The following is an 8,131-nucleotide window of genomic DNA, read 5'->3' on the forward strand; positions in this document are numbered from 1 at the left end:
TTTAAAGGCAAGTAATGTCACGCTGACAGCATATGGGGGGAGTGAGATTAAACAACTTGGAATAACCTTTGTCAAAGGAACACATAAAAGAAAGAACATCAACTGCATGTTCTATGTCACCGACACTGAGGGGCCAGCGATCCTGGGATTAAACAGCTGTGAGAAGTTGAGATTGATCTCAGTGAATCATGAGCTGACGAAAACGTCACTGAGGATAGACAGCAACACCCCACTGGAAAATCGCCCACAAATCAAGAGTAGAAAAGACTTGGTAGACATGTATCCGGAATGTTTTGATGATACAGTGGGATGTTTTGGAGATTTCCAATACCACATCACCATTGATCCAGAGGTAAAGCCCGTTATCCATGCTCCACGAAAAGTACCCATCGAGCTGAAGACAAAGCTTGAAAGAGAGCTAAAGGAGATGGAAGAAAAGGGAGTGATCGTAAAGGTCACTGAACCCACAGACTGGGTAAACTCAATTGTGGTATGAGAAAAGCCAAACGGGCGTCTCAGAATATGTTTGGACCCCAAAGATCTAAACCAGGTGATAAAGAGGGACCACTATCCCACCACAACGCTAGAGGAGATTACGCCATCACTGGCAGGAGCCAAGGTTTTCTCAAAACTAGATGCCAGAAATGGATATTGGAACGTGAAGCTGGATGAGGAATCAACAACACTGACAACACACTCCACCTCTTCCTTGCTACCTTCACAGCAGCCACCAGCAGCATTCTACATAAGAAATAAGAGCAGGAGTAGGCCATACGGCCCCTCAAACCTGCTCTGCCATTCAATAAGATCATGGCTGATCATCGACGTCAACTCCACTTTCCCACTCAATCTCCATATCCCTTCATTCCCCTAGAGTCCAAAAATCTATCTATCTCAGCCTTGAATATACTCAAAGACTCAGCATACACAGCCCTCTGGGACAGAGAATTCCAATGATTCACAACCATCTGAGTGAAGAAATTCCTCCTAATCTCAGCCTTAAATGGCCTACCTCTTATCCTGAGTCTATGCCCCCTAGTTCTAGACACTCCAGCCAGGGGAAACAATTTCTCAGCACTTACCCTGTCAATCCCCTTCAGAACCTTGTATGTTTCAATGAGATCACCTCTCATTCTTCTAAACTCCAGAGAGTATAGGCCCATTCTACACTTTCTCTCATCATAGGACAGCCCTCTCATCCCAGGAATCAATCTAGTGAACCTTCGTTGCACCACCTCCAAAGCAAGTATATCCTTCTTAGATAAGGAGACCAAAACTATGCACAGTACTCCAGGTATGGTCTCACCAAAGCCCTGTACAATTGCAGCAAGACTTCCTTACTCTTATACCCCAACCCAATTTTTCTTCTCTCTTGGTAGACATTGTAAAATGAGAGACTTCTCTCACTACTTCTTCCTTACGTCGCACTCCAAACACTTGCTTGCCATTCAACACCTCCCCATCCTGCGTGCACATTGCTTCTTCTCCCTCTCAGCATCGGTGAGGCAAGCAGAAGCCCCATGATGTGCCTCAATGAATCCGAGACTCGACGTTAACGGAGCAAAGCAAGGCTTTTATTAACTAAGAAAGTAATACACAGTGGAGAAGTGTCTCCCATCCAAAGATCTGCTGCACTGCCTGTGAGGCAGTGCAGCCTGCTTAAGTAGTGGCCAGGTATGGGCGGAGCCCTACACACAATACAGTACCGGTGGGGAAATGAAACTGAAACTAAACTAAGCACAGAGAATACAGTGCCTGAGAACACAGAGAATACAGTGCCTGATGAACGGCATATTTCATCACATTCACCCCTTCTATAGATTTAGTCTGTTCGGGGGTTTGATAGTCCTCTGTGACCGACGTGGTGCCGCGGGTGTCGGCTGGGTGTCCCCGGTGGCCTCCTGGGTCTCTGCCGGGGGCGCCGCCAGGGTTGTTGAAGGGGTAGTTGGTGGGGGCACCGTTGGTCGATGTTCTTCCGGGGGTGATGAAAGAGTAGTGGGTGGGTAAGAGTTGCTGTGATCGCTGTTGCTGTTGTTGTCGTGGGTGTTGTCGTTACCGGCTGAGGCGACGTCTTTTATGGACACGGTGTCCTCCCTTCCGTCGGCGTGCCGGACATACGCGTATTGGGGGTTGGCGTGGAGTAGGTGCACTGACTCCACGAGAGGGTCTGTCTTGTGGCCCCTCACATGCCTTCGTACAAATACCGGACCTGGGGTGGAGAGCCATGACGGCATGGATACGCCTGAGGTGGATTTCTGGGGAAAGACAAACATTCGTTCATGAGGCGTGGCATTAGTGGCAGTACACAATAGCGACCGTCTCGAATGGAGCACATCTGGGAGGACTTCCTGCCAGCGGGAGATAGGGAGGCCCTTGGTCCTCAGAGCTAGAGTGACTGCTTTCCATACTGTCCCGTTCTCTCGCTCCACCTGGCCGTTACCCTGGGGGTTGTAGCTGGTGGTACGGCTCGTGGCGATCCCCCTGGACAGCATGTACTGGCTTAGCTCTTCACTCATGAAGGACACCCCCCTATCCGTGTGGATGTAGCTCGGCATAACGAACAGACAGAACAGGCTGTTGAGGCATTTAATGACCATGGCGCTGGTCATGTCTGGGCAGGGGAAGGCGAATGGGAAACGGGAGTATTCATCCACAATGTTCAGGAAGTAAACATTGCGGTCGACTGACGGGAGGGGGCCCTTGAAATCTAAGCTGAGCCACTCAAAGGGCCGTGTAGCTTTGATTAAGTGGGCTCTATCTGGGCAGTAGAACCGAGGCTTGCACTCAGTGCAAGTGCGGCAGTTACTGGTCAGAGACCGAACTTCCTCAGTCGAGTAGGGTAAGTTGCGGGACTTTATGAAGTGGAACAGCCGCGTGACCCCTGGGTGGCAGAGGTCGTTGTGGAGCGTCTGTAGCCGATCCCCGGTGGCGCTGGCACACATCCCTCGTGAGAGGGCGTCGGGGGATTCGTTAAGGGCCCCTGGCCGGTAAATTATGTCATACTCGAAGGTGGAGAGCTCGATCCGCCACCTGAGAATCTTATCATTTTTAATCTTCCCCTTCTGTTTATTATTAAACATAAACGCTACCGACCGTTGGTCGGTAAGTAGGGTGAAGCGTTTGCTGGCTAGGTAGTGGCGCCAGTGGCACACTGCCTCCACGATGGCTTGGGCCTCCTTTTCCACGGAGGAGTGTCTGATCTCGGGCCCTTGGAGGGTCCTCGAGAAGAAAGCTACGGGCCGCCCCGTCTGGTTGAGGGTGGCCGCCAAGGCAAAGTCAGACGCATCACTTTCCACTTGAAAGGGAGTGTTCTCGTCCACTGCCTGTAGCGTGGCCCGCTCAATATCCTGCTTAATGCTTTTGAAGGTGGCGTGGGCCTCAGCAGAGAGCGGAAAAGAGGATGCTTTCAAGAGGGGGCGGGCTTTGTCGGAGTAGTTGGGGACCCATTGGGAATAATAAGAAAATAACCCCAGGCACCTTTTCAGGGCTTTGGGAGTGTTGGGCAGGGGCAGCTCCCGTAGGGGGCGCAATCGGTCGGGGTCTGATCCAATTTCCCCATTCTCCACCACGCTGCCTAGTATGCAGAGGCGCGTGGTGTTGAAAACGCACTTGTCCTCGTTGTAAGTGAGGTTGAGTTTTTGTGCGGTTTTCAGGAACCTCTCGAGGTTCGAGTCGTGATCCTGCTGGTTGTGACCGCAGATGGTGACTTTGTCGAGGTAGGGGAAGGTTGCCTGCAAGTGGTGGTCATCGACCATGCGGTCCATCTCCCTCTGGAAGACCGAGACCCCATTCGTCACCCCAAAGGGGACTCTGAGGAATTGGTAGAGGTGTCCGTTCGCCTCGAAGGCGGTGTACGGGCGGTCCTCTGGTCTGATAGGGAGCTGGTGGTACGCTGACTTGAGGCCGATGGTGGAGAACACCCGGTATTGGGCAATTTGGTTCACCATTTCTGATATGCGGTGTAGCGGGTAGGCGTCTAGTTGGGTGTACATGTTGATCGTTTGGCCATAGTCGATCACCATCCGTTTCTTCTCGCTACCCCTCACCACTACCACTTGGGCGCGCCACGGGCTGTTGATGCGTTCAATGACGTGCTCCCTCAGCAGCCTGTCCACCTCGGTCGCGATAAAGCGCATGTCCTCCCAGCTGTACCTCCTGCTTTTGGTCGCTATTGGCCGGCAGTTGGGAGTAAAGTTCGCGAATAGCGAAGGCGGCTTTACCTTCAGGGTAGCCAGACTGCATACTGTGAGGGGCGGCTGGGACCCACCGTAATTGAGCGTGATGCTTTGGTGGCAGCACTGGAAATCCAGGCCCAAGATCACGCTCGCTCATAGATTCTTCATGATTAGCAATTTAAAATTATCGTATACAGTTCCGTTAACGGACAATTGTACCGCGCAGTAACCCATAACGGTCGATGTCTGGGTTTTATCAGCCATAGAGATGGTGCCCCGAGCAGGGACCACCATTAGAGAGAGTTGTTGTGCTAGTTCAGGGTGGATAAAACTCTCCGTGCTTCCACTGTCAATTAAACATTTAACCCCGCACCCGTTTACCTCGATGTCCACCATTGATTTGGATAGCGGGTGTGGTCTGGTCTGGTCCACTGTGACCGATGCCACTGTAGGGCCCTGATCGAGACAAGATGGCGTCCACGCTGTCTGCTCACAAAATGGCGGACCCCATGAGGTCGGGCAAGATGGCGTCCAAGATGGCCGCTCCCACGGCGCACACGCGGCGGTGGCGGGTTTTCCAGTGGGGTTCCCTCTGCACACCTTCCCGAAGTGCCCCTTCTTACCACACTTGAAGCAGGTGGTGCCTTTCGCCGGGCACAGGTTTCTGGTGTGCTTCGGCTGCCCACAGAAGTAGCAGTTGGGGCCCCGACGCGTCGCAGCTGTCGTAGGGCTTCTGGGGGGAGAGCGGGGCCCCGACGGTGTCGGGCTGCCGGGTGGGGAAGATGCCTTCCAAGATGGCGGCGCCCTTGGTGCACACGTGGCGGCGTGGGCGGTGCGGGCTGAAGAGTAGGCGTCCGAGTTTCTCTGGGCCACATCTAGGGATCGCGCTGTGTCCACAGCCTGTTTCAGGTCCAATCCCGTTTTTTCCAGTGGTCTCTGCCGGATGTAAGTGGAGCTGAGGCCTGTGATAAAGGCATCACGAACAAGCTCGTCAGTGTACACTGCGGCTTTTACATCTTGGCACTTGCAGTCTTTGCCAAGCGTTTTCAGGGTGACTAGGAACTCATCCAACGATTCCCCAGGTCGCTGTGCGCGAGTAGCGAGCAGATGCCTAGCATACACCTCATTCGTAGGCTGCTGGTAATGCAGCTTTAGGATGTCGCAGGCGGCCGGGTACGTGTCGGCGTCTTGGATGAGGGGGTAAACTCGGTGGCTTACCCAATTCCGCAGGATTCCGAGTTTCATACTTTCGGCGTCCGTAGCGCCTGTGACGGCTACGGAATTGTCCAGGAAGAATTCCATACACTTAAACCAGTGTCCGAAGCGTGCCGATGTGTCCGAAGCATGCTGGTCCAAATCCAAACGTTCGGGTTTCAAGAGTTGATCCATTGCGTTGAAAATTTAGTTAATAAAATTGATGTGCCTCAATGAATCCGAGACTCGACGTTAACGGAGCAAAGCAAGGCTTTTATTAACTAAGAAAGTAATACACAGTGGAGAAGTGTCTCCCATCCAAAGATCTGCTGCACTGCCTGTGAGGCAGTGCAGCCTGCTTAAGTAGTGGCCAGGTATGGGCGGAGCCCTACACACAATACAGTACCGATGGGGAAATGAAACTGAAACTAAACTAAACACAGAGAATACAGTGCCTGAGAACACAGAGAATACAGTGCCTGATGAACGGCATATTTCATCACACCCCACACATCTGTCCTAGAAGGAAGGGGAAGGGAAGGAAGACTTGCATTTATATAGCACCTTTCACAACCTCAGGACATCCCAAGTCACTTTACAGTCAATAAGTCCAATCAATAATGTCCTGGACATGAGGGAAGTCAGCTTCTGCTGCAAATCCTAGAGCTCACTCATTCTGACTGTTGCCAGCCATTGTGCTGATTTGCTTTGGCAGCTGGTCATTCATTTCACTGCTGTTTATGGGACCTTGCAGGGAGTTAACAGGCAGTTTTTAGCCTAATCCCTATTTTGAGGGATTTCGTGTGGGATTCCCGACGGCTCCAAACCACGCCAGGTAGAGCAGGCGGGCCGTCGGGTTGAAGGACTTGGAGGGGTCGCGATGTCAGTGCTCAGGTGAGTGATGGGTGCATGAGTGCAAAGGTAAGTGTGTTTGGTGTGTCTGAAGTGTGTAAATAACTTTTACTTACCTGTACTTACCTTAACAGCCTTTCTTCCTGTAGCTGTCGGGAGCCCATCACTCAGCCGGCACTTAAAGCTGAACGGCTGTGATCTGTCAAAAGTGACAGCCTTCAGCTTTGAGTGTCCGGCGAGATTTCTAACTGAGTCTGTGCAAAAGGACTCATGTTAGAACTCTGACTGTCAGTGTTTGGCAGCTTCAAACAGCTGTGAAACACTGATATTTCATCTATCAAGAACTCTTGACAGATGAAATTGCAGTCTGTGATGTCACCTGTTGCCGGGTGACCCTTAATTGGCCTGCTGAGCCCGCTGGGTGGGCTCAACAAGGTCAATCAAGGGAAAATCGTGCGGATTGGCCGGATGTCGAAGTAGGTGGGTCTAAAACCCAAAAGTTGTAGTCCCGCCTTCTTCCCGACAGCTTCAGGAAAATCGACCCCAATGGGCTACAAAGGCAGGGTGTCTTTAAAGATGAAAGGAGGGACCTTGCAGATACATTGTCAGATTTAGGTGAGTCATTTACAGTAAGCAATTGTTTGATTGAGAAATTTGAAAACCATCCTGCATTAATACATCCATATTTCACTGAGAGGAATCAGATTAAAAAGCCATTTGTCTTCAGTAAACGCTGCTCAAAATGTGCAGATCAAAGTTACCCACAACAAGTTAAAGAGGTAGAAATTGGACCAAAACAGGTGTAAAATGGGCATGAGGTCCAATTTCAGGTATGAAGGTCAAGGACACAGAAAAACATCTGACCTGAAATTGGGGCAGGCCATTTTTCAAGCATCCCTGGCAACCACTTAAAACAGGCCTTACATATCAAAATGAGGGGCCGAACACCTGTTTTGGGCCCCGTCTGTGATATTAGGTAGCAATGAGCAGGGCAAGTGTCTGGTCTGCTTCACTCAGGATTCCTACTAAAAAGTAATTTTACAAATACCTTTCTGTGATGCCAGGAGGAGCAGGAGTCTTCCCCCGACTCAAACCGTCGTCTCGATCGCCCCCCTCTTCCCACTCTGCTGCTTGTTCCAAACCCCCACCTGGGACTTATATTCATGTTGTTCAAATGCGTGAGCTACTCCCCGTCCACCCCACCCCCACCCCCCCCCCACCCCCTCCCAGCCACCAGCCTGGTTGAGGGAAAGGGATAAAATCTGTCTCAGAGCAGTTTAGAGAGTGGTAGCATAGTTAGAAAAAAACATGCTTTATCACTTTTATGTAATGGAACACGAAAATTGAAGTGGAAAACTTTTGCAAACAGAATTGAAATAACCCCACTACCCACCTCAACCCGCCTGCTTTTTTCCTCCTGAAGGCACTGAATCACACACTAACTCCACAAGTGTCAGCGATCCTCTTGGATCTCACTCAAGTGGCCATTCTTCATGTGCTCATCCAGACAGTAAATGTCAGCAAGCCACTTGACCATTGAGGGCACCACAACTGAGGAAGGAAAGGAAAGAAAGCAAGCTATAGGATCCTTTACATTCACCTGAGAGAGCAGACAGGGCCTCGGTTTAACGTCACATTCGAAAGCACAGCATTCCCTCAGTACTGCACTGGAGTGTCAGCCTAGATTATAAAGAATTTGTGCTCTTGGCTCTGGAGTGGAATCCTAGTTACTCTATTGGGTTAGCACAATCAATATCTCCCATAAGTGACCTGTGTCCCTCACAATCTGGAGTTTACTTTCGGAGCTCAATGTCTACATGTACAATACCATGGCCCAGTTGAAACCCGTGCTTTCAATTAATCTTATGAACTACATTTGGAGTCTGTTGCTCTAATTTGCCTGGCACCTG

At 50.8% G+C, this 8,131-nt stretch overlaps 1 long non-coding RNA gene across 1 annotated transcript; it reads right to left on the minus strand.

The window, feature by feature from the left end:
• Positions 1-1,552: 1,552 nt before the first annotated feature.
• LOC147115943 (uncharacterized) lies at positions 1,553-7,899 on the minus strand. Its single transcript, XR_015078593.1, has 2 exons — positions 7,822-7,899; positions 1,553-2,255 (listed from the first exon to the last, which is right to left on the minus strand). It is a non-coding gene; the product is annotated as an uncharacterized LOC147115943 (long non-coding RNA).
• Positions 7,900-8,131: the final 232 nt, after the last annotated feature.

This window comes from Somniosus microcephalus, chromosome 6 (assembly GCF_052327205.1).
Source record: "Somniosus microcephalus isolate GS21.2 chromosome 6, FLI_Smic_1.0, whole genome shotgun sequence".
Classification (NCBI taxonomy): Eukaryota; Metazoa; Chordata; class Chondrichthyes; order Squaliformes; family Somniosidae; genus Somniosus; species Somniosus microcephalus.